The sequence below is a fragment of the Lichenostomus cassidix genome, chromosome Z (genome assembly GCF_008360975.1).
Source record: "Lichenostomus cassidix isolate B80296 chromosome Z, HeHo_3.0, whole genome shotgun sequence".
NCBI lineage: Eukaryota > Metazoa > Chordata > Aves > Passeriformes > Meliphagidae > Lichenostomus > Lichenostomus cassidix.
The window spans coordinates 60,524,168-60,548,342 of NC_139511.1; the positions used below are offsets into that span (position 1 = coordinate 60,524,168).

General features: G+C 36.4%; 1 protein-coding gene across 1 annotated transcript in view; it reads left to right on the plus strand.

The window, feature by feature from the left end:
• The first annotated feature begins 755 nt into the window (after positions 1–755).
• FGF10 (fibroblast growth factor 10) overlaps positions 756–24,175 on the plus strand; it is a 145,887-nt gene continuing 122,467 nt past the window's right edge. Inside the window, exon 1 of the mRNA XM_085042235.1 lies at positions 756–910. The gene's annotated coding sequence lies outside the window, so the exon portion shown is untranslated. The remainder of the gene's footprint in view (positions 911–24,175) is intronic.

Genomic DNA, 24,175 nt, shown 5'->3' on the forward strand with positions numbered 1-24,175 from the left:
TGCATAAAAATATTATTTCTACTATCAACAGACAGTAATGACCTTTTTAAATTTTTGTATAGAAAACCGCACTTCCTCCACTTCAAAGGGCTAGTATTTTGGACATCTGTTCCTGCCTTTTTTTCATATATCCAAAATAAAGGTTTAGGAGTCCTACTCCTTTCTCAGAGCAACTCCTTAAGTGTTAGGTGCACCAGTGATTTCCTACCTTCTATGATCCATTTTCAGTACATCATTTTAAAAATATGCCCAACAGCCACACAGTTCTTCATGTGCATTGCCAAACTTCCATGGCCTACTAATCCACATTTGCTGAAACAATGAGAAGGGATGATGAAAATTGAAGTGTTGCAACTGTTTGGAAAATACTGAAAAGCAAAGTTCAGCAAGGAGTGTATACATTGGCTATAGTTCACTAGGGACAAACTGTCTGCACACCTTTGAAGCAGGAACACTGAGGGAGCTTGGTGTACTGCTCTAAGGGAGACATGAAACAAAGGATGGAGTGGCACAGAGGTACTGTGGTCATGCTCTGTTGAAATCAATGCACATATGACACAGAGAATGGAGCAACACAATGGGGCTGTGATCATGCTGTGTTGAAAACAATGTACCCAACGGGAACAAAGCCAAAGGAATGTGCCAGGTGGTAAATGAAAGCTGAACTTTGCTTCATTAACTTGAAAATACATATTAATTTTCATGGCTCTACAAATACTAATGACTAAAGTCACTCAAAATCCACCTAAACATGAAATTGCATCAACTGTAACTTTGCCTTCCCCCTCCCTAGAAGAAAATAATATAAATATAGCTTAAGTGGGAAGGGAGGTCAGAGGAGAATCTGTTGTACTTCTGGCATTGCTGGTCAGCTGTACCTGTCTTCTCCCTCCACAGGGACATTCATAGGGTAAGAACCTTATTCTGTGCATGCTAAATAATTATCTTGACCTGTCTTTCATTGGGCAACAGAACTTCTCTCTGTATTGCTTCAAATTCATTTTTTCCTGTCAGTATACTATCAACATCAATTTCAATTTAATCTGTTGCATTTCCTATTATCACTGTGTTTGTTAATAAAATGTGTTATTCTGTAAACTGTTTAGTGTGAGTCCTTCAAGGGCTCTAGCAGCCACTGACAGCTGATAATGTACTAGACAAAACTGATAATATGCCAACTAAGAGTAGGGAAATCCAGAAAGGATTTCTGTTTCTAAATTGTTTTAGAGGATTTACTCTAATGGTGTCAGTGGATGCCCCTGAACAGGTTAGTTGAACTACTGTCTGATGCATTCTGCTGTTCAGTGGGGTCCCCAGGATATAGACAGGCTGGTCAGCACAAGGGTCCTCTCTGTCTTTGAGCATTGACAGCTTGATCAAACATAAATGGTTTGAGGAAATCGCTCTTTCATGTGACAACATCTGTACAGTAACACTGTTGTTCCAGGGCAGAGAAAAAAGATCCCTTATTTTACTTTACAAGCAGACCTAACTCATAATGGCAATAAGAAATGAGTAACACAGACTGCTCTGAGCAAATGACTACCTGAAGCACAATACTGGAAAAAATATGGAACAGTCACTTATTTAACTGATTATTATGCCAAATCTCTCCTTTCTTTGCATCAGATTTACCTCATATTACACAGGCAACTGCATAAGTATGCTTCTCAGGAATCTCTTGCAGATTATTTGAGGAGGTTTGTCTGTTTTGATCAAACTGAGTTTTGTGTCTCCATGGACTTATGTAGTGCAGAGGTCTACCAATAGATGTTTCTAATTCAGATATTAGGGGTTGCACACTTTCCATGTCTTATGCTAATCCTTCTCTTTCTTCTGGTTTGGTACTGTACAAAGACACAACTTGATCAAAAAAGATGAAAAGAACATGACATCATTACTAAGCTTTGGGTAGTTAGGGATTAAGTAATTCTATGATAGCCATAAGCAACTGGCTCTCCCATCGTACTTAAACCCCTGTAAAATAAGTGTTAAATTAAAACTTGGAAGCTTTTGTTTACAGAGGAAAAGAAAATTGAATACCAGATCCCCTGATTGAAGGACTCGAAATTATAAGCATGTTCAACATGTGAACTGTGAGTTAACAAATCAGCATATCTTTGACAATACTGCAGTTTTCTCTACTTTTCACATCACAGGTCTATCTCTCTTTCCAGTGTCCAGAGCAGATATCCTGGCAACAGCTATTGAATATCTTATGGTTTTGTTCACTGAGTTTTACCTGGCAGGTGTGTCCTTGGTTGTAAGTCAGTGGAAAGGGTGAGGGAGGGAGGGGAAACAATAGCATGGTTCTCCATTCCTATAGAAGGGTATGAATGTGTACTTCATTATGTTTATTTGATACAACTATTTTAATCAAAATTTTGTGCAGAGTACAGTCATTTTACTTAGAGAAATTTAGGAAGAGAGTATCAAAACAGTGTCCTCTATCAGACAGACTTGTGATTTTGTGTTAAAAATAAAACGCCAAACCACACAACAGACCTATTTTTCATGCCTCACAATGACTGAAAGTAATTATAGTTTTAGCCTCCCAACTTTCTTGTGTGGCCATATGAAGCTATTTGAGTTTAGTAACTCGTGCAATAATTCAGCATGCTCAGTTTCTTTCAGCTCATTTGTGCAGGTGTTTTGTCATAAATTACTCAGGATCTCAGGCTTGATATTGTAATGCCAAATATTTACCATACCCTTTAAGCAACCCTTTAGGCCAGGGAAAATCTTTAATCAACACTGCTTGCACAAGCTCAACTTGTATAACTCATATAAGCTGAGTGTTTGCAGTCTGAAAGAATGCAGCCTGGCTGAAGACTACAGTAATAACAGGCCAGCTAGAAATAATGTCATTAGTAGCACAAAAATCATGACATCTTGATTCTATTTTTTTTTCCAAAGAGAGCTAAACGATACAATGGAATGGATCATTTCAGACACATATTTTGAGTCATAACCCACAAAATAAATGCAAAGAAGCTAGCAGAATCAAAAAAGAAATCTGATTTCTTAAAAGAGGCAGCATCTGAACAGACTTCTTCATTCCAGGTCCTCCTATCTGGCCTCTGAAAACTTGCAGTGTTCCCTCCATTTGCTCTTTATATCCTGTAGTATATTTTTTCATTTGCTGTATTTTTGTGCACGCTTTTGAGGGACTAGTGTGTGCATTTAAAAGCCATAGTTGATTACATTTATTTTTTTTCTTGAGAAGTGAGAACAGCTAAGAGCTGGATGATCTGTTATTATTATGTTCAAGTAATCAAGTAATAACCTCCAAAACAAGAATCACTAAAATTGGCTTCTTCACGTCAAACTCTCCATAATTACTTTTGCTTTCCATATCATTTGGAAAGTGTTTTGGGCAAGCTTCAAATACAAATGTGCTGGCAGCCAGCTTCACTTATACAGTAAACCCAAAATACCCACTGCTAGCCTCAATTCCTCTGTGACAGAAACAAAGCCAAACTGGGCCAGCCCAGAGACTGAGTCCTTAAAACAGAATATCATTAAACACATCCATCTTAAACAACCTTGTTTGATGGCTCATAACGCATAAACATACCCCCCAACTTGTAGAAATGTATCATCAATTAAAATCACTCAGATTGTCTCATTACAAAAACTTGGTAGGATTAGAAGGGGCATAATAAATGATATTGTTATACAGCTACACAAAGTGACCTTAAACTACTGTGACACTTTTTCCAGGGAAAGGGTCTCAAGGCTTCTGTTTTGCTTTTTCTAACCACATTTTTCATGCACTGAAGGCCTTTCATTTATCTTAAAACTGCATTATTCCATACTGAGCTGCCAACAGCCACAGTTGATTTCATTTTAATAAGAAGATAAATGGCCTTCAGAGTAAATAGCCAATTAATAAATACCAGAATGCATTACTAGAGGCTCTTCAGTTATTTCTGAGATATAAACATATATTCATTTCCAAAATAGTTGGAGATTGAGGCAAAACCACCAAGTGTGTGATAATTCCATTCCCTGAAGAGCTCTGCCTCCTCTTTTGTAGTGAGAAAGAAGATATAGAAAAGTTCAAAATGGCTGCAGTGACATTTGCCCTGTGGATCAGTTTCATTTTCATCAAGACAAGACAATAGAAAAAATATGGAGAAAGGGTGTTTCTTCTGCCTCAATCCCTTTCCCCCACTGTCTTTATAGTTATTTCATTATTCCCATACCTATGTTCTCTCCAGTTAATTGAATAACAAACCTATTTGCCATATATTCCTTTTAAAAATTAATTAAATCTGGCAATAAAGTAAGATTCATATAAAAATTGCTTATAAAATGCACTAGAATGACTGGTCCTGTTTTATAAGGCTATTCATAGCACAGACACAGTCAAAGCAAAGCTCTATAAATATCACCTGCTTTGGGAATTGTGCAAGTATAGCCTTAATATTTAGAATGTCTGTATTCTTGAAATTGTGTGTTATTCAGCAATTCCTTAAGAATAAGGTGATGTGTCTCTACTTTACAGAACCCTTCAGATTCCATAACTCTCAGCACATGGTCTAGCACCTCAGTGCTCTTTGCTTTTCCAGAACTACAGACATGTTCTCAGATGTCCAACATCAGCCCACTTCACAGAAAATAAGGAAATAGATGGCACCGTATAAACACAGTATGTCAATGTAGACACCACTGAAAAATGTTCCCCAAAAACCTCACACAGAGTGTAAAGTCATTTAAAGTCAGGCATCGAGAAACACTGAGAGTAGGGGTATGTGTGTAGGAGGCAGCTCCCATGCCTCTGTCAAGCCTAAATCCTTCAAATGTGGTGACATGTTAGATACCTCCATTATTTTCAAGTTACTACCTAATCTAGGTACCTATATGAGCAGGAATAATTCATTTTAAAAGGGCTATACCTTTAGATAATTATCTAAAATGCTGTTCAGCATATTAATCTGCAAGACAGGAGGCTTGGATCTACCTGGCAGTAGCTTGAGTGCATTCAAACTCTCATCCTGGAAAAATGCCTTAAGTCTGGAGCTACAAAGGCGTCATGAGAACAGCCATATCTCCAGCTATTGAAGTGGGTTAGCACCAAAAAAAATAGACAGGTGCGAGGTCCATCTAATGAACAGAAAAGAGAGCTTTAAGGAGTGATCAGTTCTAAACTCTGATCTTGGTTCTGGGGTTTGTTTCTGATTTAAACCTGGGTTTGTGTGTGTAGAGTGAAATACATCAACTCCCCAGCAGCAGCTCCCCCACTCCGAAGTACTGTCAGAGAAAATGGTCTCCTTCCTCTGCAATTCCTGTAGCTTTAGTAGCTTTTACTTATCTAAACTACTTTCTGGGTCCATGACTGTTGCACTCTTCTGGTAATTTAATCATTTAAACGCTCCAGGCTGAAGTAGGTCCTCTCACTTTCTGAACTAATGCTGTAAATAAATCAGGACACCCTGCCCCACTCCTTGTATTTTTGAACAAGTGACTGTTGCTACTGTGTTGCTTTCTCAAGCCATGAAGCCAATCTTTGTTCTACTAAATGAGGAGGTGGTGTACAAAATGACATGCATGGACACTTCCTCCCTTTTTTATTATAGTCAATTTTATTAAAAATTACCAGAGAAAACAGGGCTACAAAATCCCAACAGGATCTTACAACAGTGATTTACAAGAAGTGCTGGACACTTCACTTTGTAGTTTCCAATGTATGTTATTCCTGCCTTCTAAGGTTAACAGCTATTGTAGAGCCTCCACAAAAGCAATGGGGCTCAACAGTATATTTAACAATCATTATTTCATTGGCTTTGCACAAAATCTTATAGGCCATTAGTAGTTTACAAAAAGGGCTTGGAGATGAATAGCTCCAGAGTCTGCTACCATACCTCCTGGGCCACCCAGTTCTCCTTCATAGTTACCTTTCAATATATTCTCCACGAGAGACAGAGCCATTTTACATCTGAGAGATGTGTCTGATCTCTTTATCCAAGGAAGCTTTAAAGTAACCCTCCTGACTAAGCTCTCTGAAGCACCACAGACTGCTGATTTGTGAGGTGACTATCTTTCATATATATCACATCTAGGCCAGATGTCTCAGCTATTGTAAACTTCATCATGACTTAATGGGATAGTTAAAAATTCTGTGCATTTAAAAAAATCCAGAGGTCATTAGTATCAAACATAAAGGAGAGAGTAAAATAAATTAAAAGTCATATCACAAGCTTTGATATGGTATGATTCACGTGAAAAACAAACTCCTTCACAAGGCAAAGTAAAATATCTTCAGATAACCTGGTGAATTCTATCTTGAAAATAAGAGATCTTGTGTAGAATTATGAACATATAAGCAATATTAAAGCAATGGGATGCTCACTTTAAATTTTTCAGGGGGAGAGTTTTCTATTGAATTGATAGTTTCCATATGGAATAACATGGAAGCAAAGCCTAATTATGTGATACACATAGAATATAAGAGGATGATTACATTTGTGCTCATTTTTTTAATGTTTCTTAAATTAGATGAATAATAAAAGCTTATTTTATATGAGAATGAAACCTACAATGACATTCCTCTTGGGAAAAACTCTTTCTTTGTTGCAGTGTGAAAAGTTAGATGAAACAATATTTATTGACTATTTCAGTCAATCTGTTGCCAATTACTCCGGACTTATTCTGTGTTTGAACCAAAATCTTTCTATAACTCTAATAACAGCTAAAGATATTATTCCCTAGCCTCTAAATACAACCCTGATGCCAGTAAGTAAGCATCTAAAGTGTTCTACAGTAAACTTTACAGTTAATTAGCTCAGAGGCCACAGAAGACTTCCATTTAATCCATCCCCTAAGCTGACTCTTCCTCATGCTCTAGCCAGTCTTTTTCTCTACATCCTGTTAATGGAGGAGAGCTTTCTGAGTTGTTTTAACAGTTCTCCTTACTTGTGCCGGAGATAGAGATCTGCATTTGGCTCATAGGGTCAACACTATTTCTCTGTCCCGCAGACATTCTTTGAGGTTTTTGGTTGATTGGGGTTTTTTGGTGTTTTTCTTTTTTTGGGGGGGGGGGCTTGTTTGTTTGTTTTGTGGAGAAAAAATCACACTTCTTGCTTAAGGAGACTTCCATAAATAATATTTACCTAGAAATTTTGAGTTGCACATCTAGCAGGATATAAAAATAAAGTTTTCTAAATGGGATTTGGCTTCAATTAGCAAGTAGACTAGTAGATTGCCAATAAAGAAGGCTTAAGTTTCTTTAGAGCTGTATAATGCGGGTAGATCTTTCCCCTGTTCTTGTGTGTCTTTTCTTCCCTTCAACCACTTTTCTTCCCCTTCCAACTATCTATCAACCCCTATGATGCTGTTGTTATTTGGTACAGATTTCTGAAACATCTGGAAAAAATGGTGTCCTAAGTGTTATGTACTAATACACCTCACTACATCAGCTACGTTAATGTGAAAGCATGCAGAACAGAATCACAAACCAGAACTTGGGGTTAGATGATGTTTGTGCTGCCTTTTATCCTCCTGACCCTTTTGCAGTTTTTGGTGGGTTAGCTTTCAGGCAGTGACTTAAATTGTTTCTTTTAGTGGCCACATTATTTGCAGCTACTCCTATTTCTCCCCCTCCCCACCCTGATCTCACAGCTAACGTCTTTGATTATATTCAGGGAAAAGCAAAGGGAATAAACCTGATACACAGACAATCTGACCCCACTTTTCTATTTGTGCTGGGAGTTCAACAAAAGTGGGCCCAATAAAATGTATATGTGTGAACTTTTTAATATGTGTTGGGAATTCAGGATATCATAGAAATATTTTTGCATAGAATGTCGTTCTCCTGTCCCAGAGGCAAAGGGAGACTCTGTGATTACTCGAATCTATCTCATATGTTAGGTAATCTTGTGCTTTGGATGTACTTAAATAGGTCTCTGCCTCTCAAAATAGGATTTGCTGCATGTTTGACTAGAAGAAACATTTCAACTAACCATGATTTTCAAATGCACAAGTGATATTTAGACCTTAACTGATCTTTTTTATCCAGAAAATTAATTTTCTTCATTCCTTCCTTAGTAAGATTGTATTTAAATGAAATATATTCCGTGACAAATTGATGCATGTTTCAACATGTGTTCATGACCTGCACAAGTCACTGTCCAATAGTCAGCTGAAAAGAAATGGGCAGCTATCCCATTCTTTTCCATTTGCTTCTGCTAGGGAAAGAAGATACATCTTTCTTGTTTACAGACAGAGGGATGTAAATTTCTAAATCAGTGAGTACAGTAAGTATTATCAAAAAATTAATGTTTGAAAAGATGAAAGTGGAATATCTTCTTTTGTTTTATAATATTTTCTTTTTATTGCTTTCATTTCACTTTAATTTCAAGTCAGTATCTTGGCATCATCAACATTATTTGTTATATAAGCAGTTTCTTTCATTATCTGTATTTTTACATTTAGAACAAATCGGGGCTTTGTCACAGTCATGAGATAACAAATTAAATTGGTCTCATTCCCCAGAATGTAACAGATCTTCTTGGGATAAAAGTAGTGAATGCATGAAAACCATCACACAATAATAAGGTGGTAAATAGATTGTAGATGAGTTTTCAAGTCTAAGTTATAATTTCTAAATGATCTTGTGCTGCAAGAACATCATCTGCCCTAAATTTGATGTTCCATAACTAAGATTTCTATGGCAACTATTCATCTATTACACAATACTGACAATCATGTTGACATTTACAGGCATCATGTAGGGAGTAGGGTTTTTTAGGGTAAACTTTTTTTCTAAAGCGTTGCCTTAACTATAAATTATTTTGAAATATAACAGCAAAACAATTTTAATTAGTAGGAAATACAGAGATGCCTGTACGTTAGATATGCAACAGATTTGGAAATAATATTTGATGATTATTATTTGTGATGTGAGATTATTTTCTAGACAAGAAAGAAGAAGTAACCATGAAGTAACCTGTCAGTGGCATGCATTTGTAATTTCTGTTATTAATGAAGGCCCTGGCTGAAACTGACAGCTCCATTATTAAAATTAAATCTTTCCTCCATAGACCACCCCTGTGTGTAGCAGTAGGGCTGTAGGCTAAAAGCACTGATATTTAGCTATATAATTTTTCAGACGCTGGAAAATGCTGGACAAATAATTCTGAGCCTTGTGACTTTTAATCTGATCAACACTACAATGCAAACAAAAACAGCAGTGATAGTGCAGTCTGGAAAAGGCTAGTGGAAAGAGTGACCAGCCTAATTTTAATCAGCAAGCTTTAAGGAAAAAAACACCATCACATAAGTCATGGTTGCTTGAGGGTATGAGTGGAGAGGAAGATTGAACCGATACAAAGGTCACCCTCTTGAACTCCATCCTGCTATTTGCAATTTTCTCAATAGATTTTTTATTAATGAAGTTCATTTAAAATAATCCATATGCCAATATTTGTCTAATTCTGTCAGCCTACTGACAAGGGAAATAAACTTCTCTTCTGTGTTAAAGTCAAACCAGATTCAATCAGATGGTTTTTTTCTATCACGTGGACTAGTCTGTCTTCTCAAATGGTTGTAACACATCAATCCATCTGACAAAGGCACTTTAAGGAAGGCAAAGCATGGCATTTTTGTCTGGTCTGTCAAGGTATTTTTTCCCTTTGCTTTTGAAATGTTCCATTATCCTCTGACAAAAGCAATCTTTTCTATTTCACCCTAGAATTCATATTAAGGGATCTTTAACATATAATTACCCAGGACAATGCCAGTTGGGAAGAACATATCTCACCTGTCTTATTCTGTTGCTGATGCTGTGAATGTTTTGCATCTGAAGCAGCTTTACATTTTGCAGACAGAGACAGAACATTTTAGTGGTCAAAACAGTTGAAAGGAAGTTTTACGCTGAATTCACTTACTTCTTTTAAGCTTCTTTTTTCTCTGCTGCAGGATTTCTTTGTGTTTTCATGACTCTTTTGAACAAAACATGTAAAAATCATACAGAAAAGTCACTAATTTTGACAAACCTACTTCAGCAAAGAAACACTCCGACCTTTTACTCAATTCTTGCTGAAAGGCCTGCAAAATAGTTTCCCATTAGCTGCATCTAATTGGAGTTTCCATGTTGGCATTTAACACTAAGTACATTTGTTTGTCAAATTTGCTATGGAAATTCTGATTATTGGGAAAATTACTAGGATTGCTCATTGTGCTAAGACTGAACTGGCTTGACCCTTTTTGGTGTGTCACTTTGTCAGTTTCCAAAAGCAGATTCTGTTTCTGGATTCCATCTTTCATAGAAGTTGTGTGGTGAGTCGTCAGTGACACTTACACTTTTCTGACTCCTGCATGTACAAGACTTAAAAGATACTTTCTTTATGTAGTGTGTCTGTCAAATAAAGGACGTATATACTCAAACTTTCCTTTTAATATATACCCAGATTAAATACCACAATGAATAATTCATTTAAAGGCTTATGAATGTAATTAATATGATCTAATACCAATGTTTGGTGGTCACTTTTGGTTTGCCTGATAGAAAACATACAAAAATACCAGTCATGACCTCAAATGATTTATAATCTATGGCACTGACAGTCAGACAGAGAGGTAGTGTAACAGAGCCCAAGCTAATGAGCTGTGCTGCAGCTGGAGAGAGGAGTCAGCAGCAGAAATTAAGCGGTAATTACCCAGTGGCATAGATGAAAAAAAGGCTACATCAGTGGGACTTGGCTAAAAGCAGTTGGAAACATTCACAGGGAATGTCTTACTAATTCTCTGGTTAAGTCTACGTGGAAACTGGGTCCAGATTCTGTGTTACCCTCTAGATTGCCATCTGGCAGTCACTTTTTCCAGTAGAAATATTAGCTTGCTTACCTACAGACCTCACATTAATGAAATAAGGAGAAATGGCACCTTGCCCTTAATTAGAGCACTTTCTCATGTAATGGATCTACTCTGTAGGAATGTTTTTACATTTCAGGTCTAAGTTCAGACTCTGTGTATTTAAATACAAAAGGGTGAAGAACACAGAAGAAAAAGGCACATAATAGTGCAACTTCATATTTGTGGGACAAAATTAGAGGACACAGCAAAAGTTAAAACATCAGACTTCACGATGACCGAGTCATCTCTTTTTTAATACAAAGCATGCTAGGGGTGTTACACAGACCAGGAATGATTATAACTAATGATTATAACTAAACTATATGATTATAACTAATTTTTGAAAAATCACTTTGCAGCTCATTAAATGTATAAATCACCTATAAAGCAACATTCAGTGTGTAGTATAGTTAAGCAGACTTTACAGTGTTTTCTAAAGAGAGTTTGGAGAGAAATTACTGCATTCCTTGAGTGCACAGTTTTGAGCAGCATGCCTTAGAAAGAGGGGCCTTACATAAGAGGACAACAAAAAATGAGCAGACAGACATCTCTAATGTAAAGCAAAGTCTTTCCAACCCAGAGGAAACCAGCTGGCTAACAGCACTATAACTTTGGGTCACTCCAGCTTGAGTCACTCTGGCTTGGGTCGCTCTTCAAATGCTCAGTTGTCCATTTGGATTGAAATGGAAATAAATTTGATTCTTAAGGCACCCATGATTTCTTTTGGAAGCTGGTATCACTAGTGGAAGCAAGCAGTGCATGTTCTTGTAGAGTCTGGAGCATCTGCCAACATGACAGGCCCTGCTCCCTACCAGATGTTATTTTTCATATGGTAACTCTGGAAAAGCCTTTGAAAGCTGTTTTTCATTCTTAGGTATTGGCTTTTTCACTATACTGGTAGAAATTAAATAGTGTTTTGTTATTATTCAGAGTCTGAAAAATAGTTATTTTCAAAGTTATATATGAGAAATCTAAAGTGGTTGGTTTTCATTCAGGACAGAAGGTCTATGTTTTGGTGTACATCTGAACAGGTTACATACACAAACATCCTTCAGATACTCAATATTTGCAGAAACATCACTTCCAGTGACTACCACTAGAGAGTGGATCACAATTCATCTAAGAAAAATTACTCTTGTTGCCAGTTTCTACACGGCAGGTTGTTCTTCTTAGTCATTATATGGCCCTAAAGCTGCCTTAAAAATAGTATGCTGGACAGCCAATTTAGAAAATACAGTTTCAAAATTGAAATATTATTTTCATCAGTAGTGTTTATATAAAGAAGAAATCATTCCATTGGAAATACTAATTAAAAGTTTAAGGACCTTTTGGTAGTGCTATATTATTCATCTACAAAATGAATGATTATTTCTAATAGTAAAAGTGTCTTTGACAATCCTTCCAGGGACTCTCCAGTCACATGTAATGATACATCATGGGCTCTGTTGCCATTCCAAGTCATTGTAATGGAAAGAACGAGACAAAGGCTATGATCACAATGGGAGGTCTGCTATTCTTGGCCTTTGTTTTCCTTCTGGTCTTTCATTTCCAGCTATGGATTCTTCTCAGAAGAGTGGAGTAAGGAGATCAACAGCTTTATTGGGTACACAGACATAATAACATTCTGATTCTCTTCTTGGATATCTTTTTTAAAAAGTCTGACCTAAATAAATGCATAACAAAGAATTCAACTCCTAATAGAAGACAAAATTGTGAATTTTCTCTGTTTAACAGAATCACATAGAAGTTAAACTTTCTTGTAATGCATATAAAACTTAGATTTTTCTTTATTGGACGAATCTGAAATTCTTCCTCCAAACTTAAGAAAAGATAAGAAAGAAGATAAAAATGGAGTTTTCATTTACAAAAATTCATAGGCAACAAATCAAGGACCCTAGGACATTTTTCTTTTCATCTACTTAGCTGTGAACTCTCAAAAACTTGGCTAGAAGAACACTGAGGAAGGAATATGCATGTTTTAAAGAAAATACAAGATTAGAAGAAAAGGACTTAAATACTCTCATTCAGTACATTTATTTTGTACAATTTGCACGCATACTATAAACAAATAACACATTTGGATGCATACAGCTACTCATCTTTGGCATGTATATATGGGAGTGAGATGCAGCCAACACACAACTGTGCAAATAAGGAACACAATGTTGCCTAGAAATGATGCTTTTCTTTGAAAAGATGAGTAATATTCCAAGATGAAAACAATTAGTATTGGACTCATATCATACTTTTTCCAATACTTTCAAAAGAACTGGAAAACCAAGACACACACTACAATAAACTTATAAAAACAAAAACATGAAAGGAAAATTAGTGGAGCTATTGAGAGCTGAGTATCTAAATTTGGGCTTCTGAGTCTACAGCAAAGCAGCTGTATACTAGACCTACTTTCCCAAAGGGCTGTGATGGCAGCATCTTCTATTAAACCTGACATTTTTGAAAGTGTGATGACTTACTTAAGTGTTTTCACCTGGATTTCAGCTCATAGTGCTAAATTTCCATGTTCATTAGCCCTTGGGAAAGAAACATAAATGCTCTGCAAGTAGTAGAACATTATGATGAAAGGAAATACAAACAGAAAAGATAAATATGGTTGTAAAAAAAACCTCCATAGTTCGAAAAAAACCTCCCCAGCATGAAATAAATCTGAGATGTCAGCTTTTGCCTGATTTCTTTTGGTTATCAAGAAAATAGAATACTATGAGGTAGGATCATACCTAAATGTGAAAAGTGCTCAAAGATTCATCATTTGACTGTGGAAACATCCCTGAACCTGACCAGTTAGCCTTCTCTACTGTGTTTACTTGTGTTACACATAAACTTGAGTTTTTTGAACAGCCCATCACCAGTAAACATCTGGGAACCTTTTCTGTTTTAACAAGTGATCTTCATATTGGATGCTAAGAGTATGTAGTCCCTACTTACCTTGTTTCCTGAGTTTAAGTGCACAGTGATAGAGTGGCTTCAGTTTAAATTTAATGGAAGTTAGTGTAGTGCACTAAACCACTCTTGATGAGCATATAGTTTTCCTTCAGTTCTTTGGAGGAATCCTCTATTTAAAAAAAAAAATCATTTCTACATGCATTTGTATTCCATGAATGAATCACAGAACTTTTATGTACTAACATGACATACAATTAGGAAAATGATAAAATATATGTAATATCTATATATTTAGCATGAGGCACCACTTTTTCTTGTTACACAATATGTTATGTATTACCTGATTCACAATCTTTTATGGTTACCTTCTGATTGTTATACCATGGCTCTAAATATTCACAACAAGCAAGGGGAAGCACCATTCTCCAATGGAATGCATCAGACAGAGCGAGGCAGAGATAAAATATTGGCATTCCAGAAGAAATGATAGATTTATTTCCTTGCAGGAGACTTTCTGGCACTAAGGATCAAATGTGCCCCCTGCTTTGTAAAAAAGTGCTTTCACCCATCTCTGATCCTGCTCTAACAATGCAAATATGTGCTGCTTAATGCAATCTCCTCTGCTATAGTGACATAAGTTTGTTTGTTTGGGTCTGTTGGTTGGCTTTTCTGTTTTGCTCTGGTTTTTTTGGTGTTTTGTTTGGGTTTTTTTTCCCACTAAAAGTACAGTTTAAGTTCTTTAGTGCTCTTGTTTTCCTGTGGTCTAGTTATGGAAAGTCTTGGGAGTGCTACTTTTCCCACACCAGAGTCCTCCACAGGTCACCCAAATAGAAGGAAAAAGGAGACCCTAAAGGTGGGATTTTCATAAATCAGGAAGAAAAATGGGATCCAGAACTAAAAAAAAAGGGAAAAAAAAAGAAACAAAAGCAAAACCAAAACAAAACAGAAAAATGAAACAAAACAAAAAAAAACCCCAAAAATAAAACAAACAAACAAAAACAAAAAACAAAACTAAAAAAATAAAAGAAAACCAGTCACAGTTAAATAAATAACCATTTATTTGGGAAGGGCAGGAGAAAAGCAGTGCTAGTAATTGTTCTATTCTAAATTTTAGGGAAGCATACAATTTCATACAGGTTCTTGAAGATTGCCTGCCTGCCTACTAGGTGGCTTCAAAGAACTGCTCATCCAAGACAAGGAGAAACTATTATTAGCACAGGTACTTTTGTCTGCACCAGACAAAAACAACAAAAAATAAGTTTCAGAGAAAAATACAGTGAGCTTGGAAAACAAACATATTATGACTGCATGCATATGCTTGCCTGCTTGCACAAAATTATTCTAAAAGGAAAGTAAAAATAGTGATTTCATTAAACAGGGAGTACATTAAAAGTACATTAAACAGGGAGATGAATATTGATCATGACTGGTAGCATAGGACTTAGATGAGCTACCAGATGAATAACTACTGGTATTGGGCAATGCTCGGGTGAAGAAAACACTTGGTAAAATTTAAATTTTGTTTTGGCCAAAGGTATTAGTACACAAAACTGGTCATTTCAACCCAGGGTTTGGGATTACTCCTATATTCTTTATTGATGAGAAACTCTTACACAATGTATTATACCCAGTCTGTGCTTTCTGGAGTGTCATTGTCCAAATTCTGTCACATACTGGCAGATGATGATTTAGCCTAAATTATTCAAACTCTCATCACCTTTCAGTTCAACATGAAGCATTAAGTGCCTAGGAAATGCTAAGTAGTATAAAACATTTCAGATTGTCCTTTTAGTAATACTGGCTACTGTAAATGACTCAAACCTGCATCCCATCCCCTACAATAAAGATAACAACTCATCAAGTTAGAAAGAGTTCAATAACCCCAAACCAGTATATTAGCATTATCACCTGAAGTTGTAGCTTTCCTTTTATAAATTCCTGCTCCTGAGGCAATGGCACTTGCTAGAAAAAGCCTAATGACTGTCTGTGAGGCAACAGGCATTTTCAAGAGCTGATCCAATGGCTTGCAGTGCTTTACCCATGAATAAAGATCTGGCTTAATACTTTCTCCTCTAAAGTAATTTCTTCAGCATTTATTTTTTGCCTATACCATAAACATGCAGCAACATGAATCTATTACTGAAAGGAACCCTAGACACAGCATTTCTTGTGCATCTGCCACTGAGGAAAAGATGTGAGAATGAACATGTGGCAGATGTTACTTAGGTTGCTTAATGCATTATTGGAAGGTGTTCAAATATTGAGGTGATATCATATGGAATACAGCAGAACAGAACACATGCAGCAACAAAACCTAAGAACATGCAATTGTTTTGTAAGCTCTCTGGGTTTTCTTTTCCTTTCCTCACAGCAGCATTTTCCCCAGTTTAATTGACTCATTCTCTTTATAAACCTTAGAAGAAATGGACATGTTATTGTGAAGTCTTTTTCCTCTTTTTCTGACCTTATCTAAACACAAAACTTTAAATGTCTTGCCTTTTCTTTTATTTTTTTTTCCCCGGGCTCGTGTGGAAATTTGTTCCCTTAATGTGGTGTTTAATGGAGCTATTTTACTGCTTCCTCTAATATGTTTATGGTTTGTTCTGATATGTAGATAGATTAATAGAACTGAGGGCCCAAGCTGGCCTCCAGGTCACCTATCTAATCTGACTTCCTGCATATCATAAGCTTCAAGGTTATGTCTACATATTACAAAGCAGCATGATGAAGAGATGCCTTAGCTAACTCCAGAATCATAAATATTTTTGTCACATCATTATGGCATTCCTCCTGGGATGATTAGCTCAGTTGGAACACTATATAGCACAGCTACACCACTGCTTGATACAAGCTAATATTTCTGCATGAGACCCCAAGGACACCCCAATGCAACATATTTCAATATGCAGCGGCTTGACTTATGTTGGCATCCCCTCAATTTCACTTAGTTTCTGATGCTTGAGACAGAATTAAGATAATGCTGAATATATATATGCTTTTTAAATTAATCCTTGCACATAATTCATAATATTTGTGTTTTGTAATATGATAGTAGATATAAGTGAAAAACTAAGATAAGAAAGCCTCTCTGAAATACTCAGCTAGAAAAATCCTGACATATATGAAGACAAGGTGATAAGCAGAACGTGAAATTATTCCCATTGTTTTTGAAACTTACATAGCAATATACAGAGGTTTCCAAGAGAACCAGAGCCACGCAAAATTGTAAGTTGTATGAAAGTAGCAGCTGACTTCTACTCCTTCAGGATCTTGCTCTTCATTTGCTTGTTGAAAATAAAATGCTGAATGGTTCCATGGGCAAGAGCTAGCCTTGAGGCTGTTTGGGATGTCTCCATGGGAAACATCCCAAACTCAGGATCCCAGGAGATCCCTAATTTAATCATTACATTTTATATTCACAAATATTGAACCCCAGTGATTCTATTCCTGAGCAACTTGAAGAAATCTTGGCAGCAATCTCTTCCATTACAGTTCTTATAGATTTTTATTCATACGCCTGGTGTATATTCAGACATTTTCATTTTGAGGTTAAGGGACTTCAAATAGATCAAAGTTAACAGCAAGAAAACAAGACAATATGCAGGCTTCACAGGTTTACTCTGCATTAAAGAGCAAGCTCCAGCTGAACAAGAATCATCACAAACAAAATAGTCAGTCTGATGGTGAACAAAGGCAGTACATTATGAGATATAACTTTAAAGCTCTGCTTAGTTGTTTTTCTGAATGAACTTCCTTGTAGTTCTCTGTACTTTGCATGATTTAGTGCAGGGGTATTTTCTGGCTTCTTCAGACCCTTAAGGTGAATATGTTACAGGCTAAAAACATATGGTTCATATTTCAAAAGAAACACTTCTTTTTCTATATACAACCTAACAGGGTGAATATTCGCCTCTATTATGCAGACGCAGAAATGTGCTATTGTTTTGATTTTGACTTATGCTTCCCCTATCATCCTTGAGTTCACAGTCATCTATAACTTTCACACTGAACAGCAGTGATATGAATGTAAGAAGTCACTCCACTTTTCATCAGATTCCACTTAAGGCAATGTCCATCTTCCCATTGGTAGCCATACCATAGAGGGTAATAAAAGGGATTTATGAGACATCAGTTACAAATTCATGTGTAAGAATCCACAAATGAATCATGGATATGATTTGAAAGTAACAGGAGTTTGAGACTGGTTTAAAATGCAGCAGTTTATCTTTGGTTCTTTATTCATAACAAATATATGGGATCACTAAACGGAAAATATTTTTTTTAGAAAGTAAACAACATCTTTGTGAATGGGAAATAATAAAAAATATGTAAGTCTGGAATGGATGAGTTTATTCTCAAGTTGCTTCTGTAGCTTCTAATATGCCATTTGACTTCTGATTTTCAGTAATTTAGTCCCTTTTCTGCCAGCTGAAATTTTATGCTACATGCCTGTTCTCCCTCTAATCAACCACCATAGAATCACGGAATCACTAAGGTTGCAAAAGACCTCTGAGATAATTGAGCCCAGTGATTAACCTAACACTGTCGAGTCCATCACTAAATCATGACCCTAAGTACCACGCCTACATCTACTTTCAGGGATAGGTGCCCCACCTCGAGATGCTCAGTGCTCCTCTTCCTGCAGTGCAGCTGCCTGTGGTCCATTTGCAGGCAGGAGGAGGAGGAAGGAGCGGGTGGCAGCACTGGATGGAGACAGCTGCCATGGCACAGAGCAGCCCACTCTGTGCAGGCAAGCCCAGCCTTTTCCTGAGGAAAGAAATCTGAATGTGAATCAGTCTGCTTACCTTTTCAAAACAGGTTCCTTGACTGGAAATTTGGTTGGACTTGATCACCAAAAGAGGCAAAACACAAGATAAAAAACTAGACTGTGTGTATGGTCAAAGTGGATTTTTTGTATGTTTGAGTCCTAAGTATGAGCACAGGCAGGTGTAGTCCTCTGGATACACATGCATACACAAAAAGAACATGGTTTCTGTTACAAAGATACAATGCCATTTTATATTGTTAGATTTGGTTCTAAGTGTTTACTTCCAGCATGTACTTTCAGAATTTTTTGCATTGGTTAGTTGGGTGGTTGGTTGGTTCAGATTTTTTATTTCAATTTTCTAGGCTTGGGCTTGGGTCTTTTTCACTGTTGGCTGTATATAATTGAGCTTATAGATAACAGCTAATGTTCTCATTTTGGAACCTCTATACCCTAATAATTTTCTATAGACATTCAGATCATCAGTAGAAAATCCCACGTTCTGCAGGACACTATGAGCTATGCAGTGAAAATAAAGAGAAGCCCCATTTCAAAGACTGAGAGGAAAGTCAAGGTAGCAGATATTCATTGCCTCATTCCATCTGCCATTTGAAGAAAGAAAATGTCTGTTTCTTGTCAGCTTGCTGTAGGCAGCAAAGCAGAATGTTAGAGCTGCTGGAGTATGGAGGGAAAAGGCACACCAAATATGATTCATGCCAAGTCCATTGTTTGATCCATGCTTCTTTTCCTTTATACCTTTGCATATTCGTATCATTTAGGTTTTGTCTACATGAACATGATATCCAGATATTGAATTCACAGTCAGTTTTCCAAAACTTCTAATTTACATCCTAAACATGTTGCTAATTGTCCTCTGAGCCTATTCAGTAAACACAGTAAATAGTTAAAATGCTTTCAATAACTTCAGTTCATGTCCTTAGTCAATGTTGTCTCCAGAAAGCAACAGGGAAAAAATCTTCCATAAATTAAGTATTCCATAGTTTTCAGAAGAGTTTCATAAAAAGTGAAGACTTTTTGTCCAGATTTTCATTCAACAACACTGACCCTCCTAGTTCTTGCATCATGCATCACACTGTATTTTAAGTGTAGTCTCAAAGATTCAGGTGCCTCAGCACGGACGTTTCTGTGCTTTCTTTAGTGCCTAGTAGTCACAGGATAGTGTAGAAACATGTTGCTTCCCATAAGAGATATTAAAATATTTGGAGAGAAGTTTTTTAATCCTGCATCCTGTAGGTCCTTCTTTGGCTAGAAAGATGAGGGGAAAATAATCATTGAGAGATGTAAAGTTAATAAAAATCCAGACTAAAAGGAGTCAGCATTTTCTTAGAGAGGGAAGCTAGAAGTTTGGGTCTTTTAATAGTTTGTGAGCAAGGGAAGGCAAAAATGTTTGTGGTATAAGGTTGTTTATATAAAGTTGGCTAACAGTAGTAGTTTTCATGCAACTATTTAATGAGACTTTCTTGCTTAGAACTTGAACTGAGATTGATTTTCATACCTTCCAAAGTACAGGTATGATGCAGGGCTGAAGAGACACATGGTATATAGCCAATGCTATCTACAACAAGTACCTATTTCACAGAAGCAGGGCTGTGCCATTGAAGAAATGATGTACCATACTAAAACAATCCCAAAGTTAATGCCATAAGCCAAGTTCCATTTTTCTTTACAGTATACTGAAAGGAAAATACACTTATTTTTTGTCTTTTTTTCTATGTGATTTGTCTCCCAGTACTCATTCAGCAATGGAACTTGCAACACAAGGTAAAATTGTTACTTTCACTCTTATGCCTGAGTTCAGCTACCACTAGATTTCACGCATGTGAATGAACAAAGCCCAAAACCTTCCTTGTCTTCACTTTCCAGCAATGAGTCCACTTAGCATTGCTGCCTCTTACGTTGCTTTCTTGACTCCTTTAGATCACTGCACACTCAACAAAACTGTCACTGCAGACTACTTTGTGGTGAATATAATCTCTTTCCAACAGCATATACAGGTTACACTCGAGGCAGGGAGTTACAGGAAAAAAACCTCCTCAGATCCAGGTCTCTAAACACTGACCTCTGAGACACAGTCAGGAGACAGCCCTGTGTGGTTCAGTTTATTTAGGTAATCATTCATTATTATAGCAAACACTTGTACAGCTGAATCAAAGTTACATTTGCTTTCTCAAGAAGCTACTCAGGTTTAGTTTATGAGCTTATCCAAATATTGTTAATAGGAAATGTTCTTCACTTAAAAATCCTCTCCATGACCAGAAGGGTGCATTGTCTGCACAGAATGAATTACTGCCAAACTTAAGACTGTGAAGACACATACCATGTACCAGGGGTGGAGCCTGGCTAAGTATTTCAGTGTTGAAATAATGGCATAAGAAAGGCATCTTTAGACTGCCTATTGTAACAGTGCATACCCTCATGTGGAAAGCATTTTTACACCCTATTCATCAAACAGAAAAGCCTCAACTGACATTGTAAACAGAAAGATTTTAAGAACCTCACACAAGAAATCTGACTGTAAAATTTACAGAACTGCTGAAACTCCTGTTGATGTCATGTTGGCAACCATGGAAGTCATGTTGACTTCATCAGCATCTGGCGCTACTACATTTGATCAGGTCAGTGGTGTCTGAACACCACTATACTAAGAGAGGGAAAGCCAGGTCTATCTTGCTCTGGGGATGAAAGTTAAGAAGCTTTAGGGCAATAGATCTTAGATCGCACACTGCAGAATCGAAAAACAAGTCAGCAAAACCAACCAACTGACTGAAGGCAATGTCCAGCAGTTAATTCTGCTCTGGAAATGAAGAAAATAGGAACATTTCATGCAGAAAGCTTGTCACTCCAAAGATAAGAAATTAGTAGTTTGAAGAGTCTGAAGATCAATATCCTTGTGAATGTAGAAAAATTCATTATTATTTGTTTATATGTTATTGCAGGCAGGCATAAAATTCATATTCTGTAACTAAAATATTTTGTAGCAATCAAAGAAGCAATACATAGAATTGCTTCAAAGAAAAATTGAACTGTGGTCCAATGCAATTTTCACTCCAGCTATTATTTTTATTTAATTCATATGTTAGACCCAACTGATACCCACTTCAAGATTGCTGTCAGTTTTCCGTCAAAAATTATTTCTCAGTATTTTAGTGCAGCTGTTCAAACTGTAATTCCTTCTCATAGAACAAATATAAAAAGGAAATTAATCTAGAAATACTGAAACTATACCATATGCTATGGTTATTCTGACATAACTTCTTTTGCCACTGCAGAGATCTATTTTTCAAAGATTCATGAACACTACATGAATATCTACAGTTCAGAAAACAGCCAACTATTATTGTGGGAAATTACATGGTTTGTTGATTGCCCCAATAACATTCAGTTGAACAACACTTAAAATGGTTTCCAGAAGTACAATTCCTATTTGAGTCTTTTTCACAGGCAAAAAATATGGTCCTACAAAAATAAAATCTTTCTGTGTCACTCAGCCTAAAGAAGATATTTTGTCTTGTGGTCATACAACTTGCTTTTATAACACTTGTCCAGCTGTTTATAAGATAGCTTCTTCCCTGCAAGCTGGCATAAACCTGTGCTCTGTCTACTCGGTAGCAAGAATTACATACAGAGCCGTATCTGACGTATTAAACCATGGAAAAAAAACTTTATGTATATGAGTAGGCATATCAGTGGTAGTTAGTAATTTTATTATTTAAATGTTCATTAAATCTGCTTTAATGAGATTGCTGTTGAGTGAGGCTAAATTAATGTTTTGCTGATTTGGCACAAAATACTAATGTCTGGACAATATTAGGAAAAGTACTAGGAAGGCCAGCTGAGGAGAGGATTCATCATTCAGACCTGAGTGTGTTTGGGGCATAAACATGTCTGTATTTCATAGAGTTCACAGCATAGCATGTGTCCTGGCTCTGCCAAGGCTTACTTCATGTTTTTAAATCATAGCTGGAGGGTAGTTAAATGTAGAATATTGGCATGATAGGTCACCAGCTGGTTGAGTAAGAGAGGCTGGTGTAGCTTGACTCCTCACACATTAGCACCATCCTCCATGGGATGTCATTCTGGCCCCTACTTCTTCCTGGTGCACACCTAAGCCAAATGCATTTGAAAGGCAACTTTTTAAAATTAGAAACATTGCTCTCCCCCTGAAAGCTAGGATTTGAAACAGGAGATATTGTTGTTTGTAGTAAATCCAGTATGAAACAAAATAGGTAATGCATTTCTACCTACTCCTCTCTTTCTCAAATCTTCCAAAAGAAAGTGGAAACTTCTGTTCCACCAGAAGTGCTGAAAACATGTATGTAATTACCTTTGCCATCCCTATGCAGCAGATAATTTTTACGGATGCGGTGTCAGCTCCTTAACATGTGAAAGAGTAAAAGGTATTCAGATTTTAAACATTTGAATGTAACTTAGATTAAATTAAGCAGCAGATCAGATATCCCACAAAACCAATCTAGAATTTCTAATTATTTTCCAATTACATTTATTATTACTTTCTGGAATGTGAAATGGAATCAAGTGGAGTAGGTCAACAGTCAAACTAATAGTTCTTGAGAAAAACCAAATCTTTTCCATCTAACCCAAGCATTAAAGAGGGTGATTGAATGCACTTTAAAAGTATTTCAGTACCATTCTATTTAAATTTATTTTACTATTTATCAGTTCATTTGTGAAACTGAGTTTCTAAAAACCTTGTTTTCCACTTTTGTCTTCATGTAAAGCTCTATATGTTCCTAGAGTAATGCATATGTCTGGTATAAACAGAGGTAGTTATTATTTCCTGCAAATAAGATTGTTGAGTGCACCTTGATACAGAAATCTACAGCTTTTGCTGATTTTTCAATGAAGTACAAAACGCTTCAGAGACAATATCTATATTATTACTTTAAGACTTGTATTATCCATGATTAAATTTATCCACAAGGTCTTTGTTCATACCGTTTCTGTATGTTGTACTAGCCAAAAAGAAAATAATTCTGTATCAAGAAATTTAGATCCTCATTAAACTTTCTGTATTGCTAAAGATGTGATGTTATTATGTTGCTGCAAAAAAAGCCATGTTGATAATTTTTTCTTTTAGTGTAATCCAAACTGATCTGTAACAAAACAAAATAAAACCCAACCAGACCAAAACACAAACAAACAAACAAACAACCCCCACTGCAATAAGACATCCTCGAGCCAAGCCATTCACAGAGTTTTGATTTATATAGATTTGAGACTAGAGAGGAAATTCTGCGGCAACAGGCACAAGTTATCATAGGATGTAATCTCTAAGAAACTTTGAGTTATTTGGGTTAGAGCATAAGGTACATAATTGCTCATTTTTTAGATTACAGGGAGAAGGTAACTTTTTAATGTGTTGCAAACTTTGAGTATAGGAAAAAATTAAGACTAGGCAAGCATTGAAACCTAGTCAAACAAAGGCAAGGGTGTAGAGAATGCAGCTCCTCTGATGGTTCCCTGTTACTTTTAATTACTTTCAATTAACCACTTACTGTGCCATAAGTGATGTAGTGTCAGAAAAATTTTTAATAAAAAGTCAAATGTAATTCTTATTCATATAGCTAAAACAAAAATTATGAACAAATATTTAGCAAACAGATCTCATAT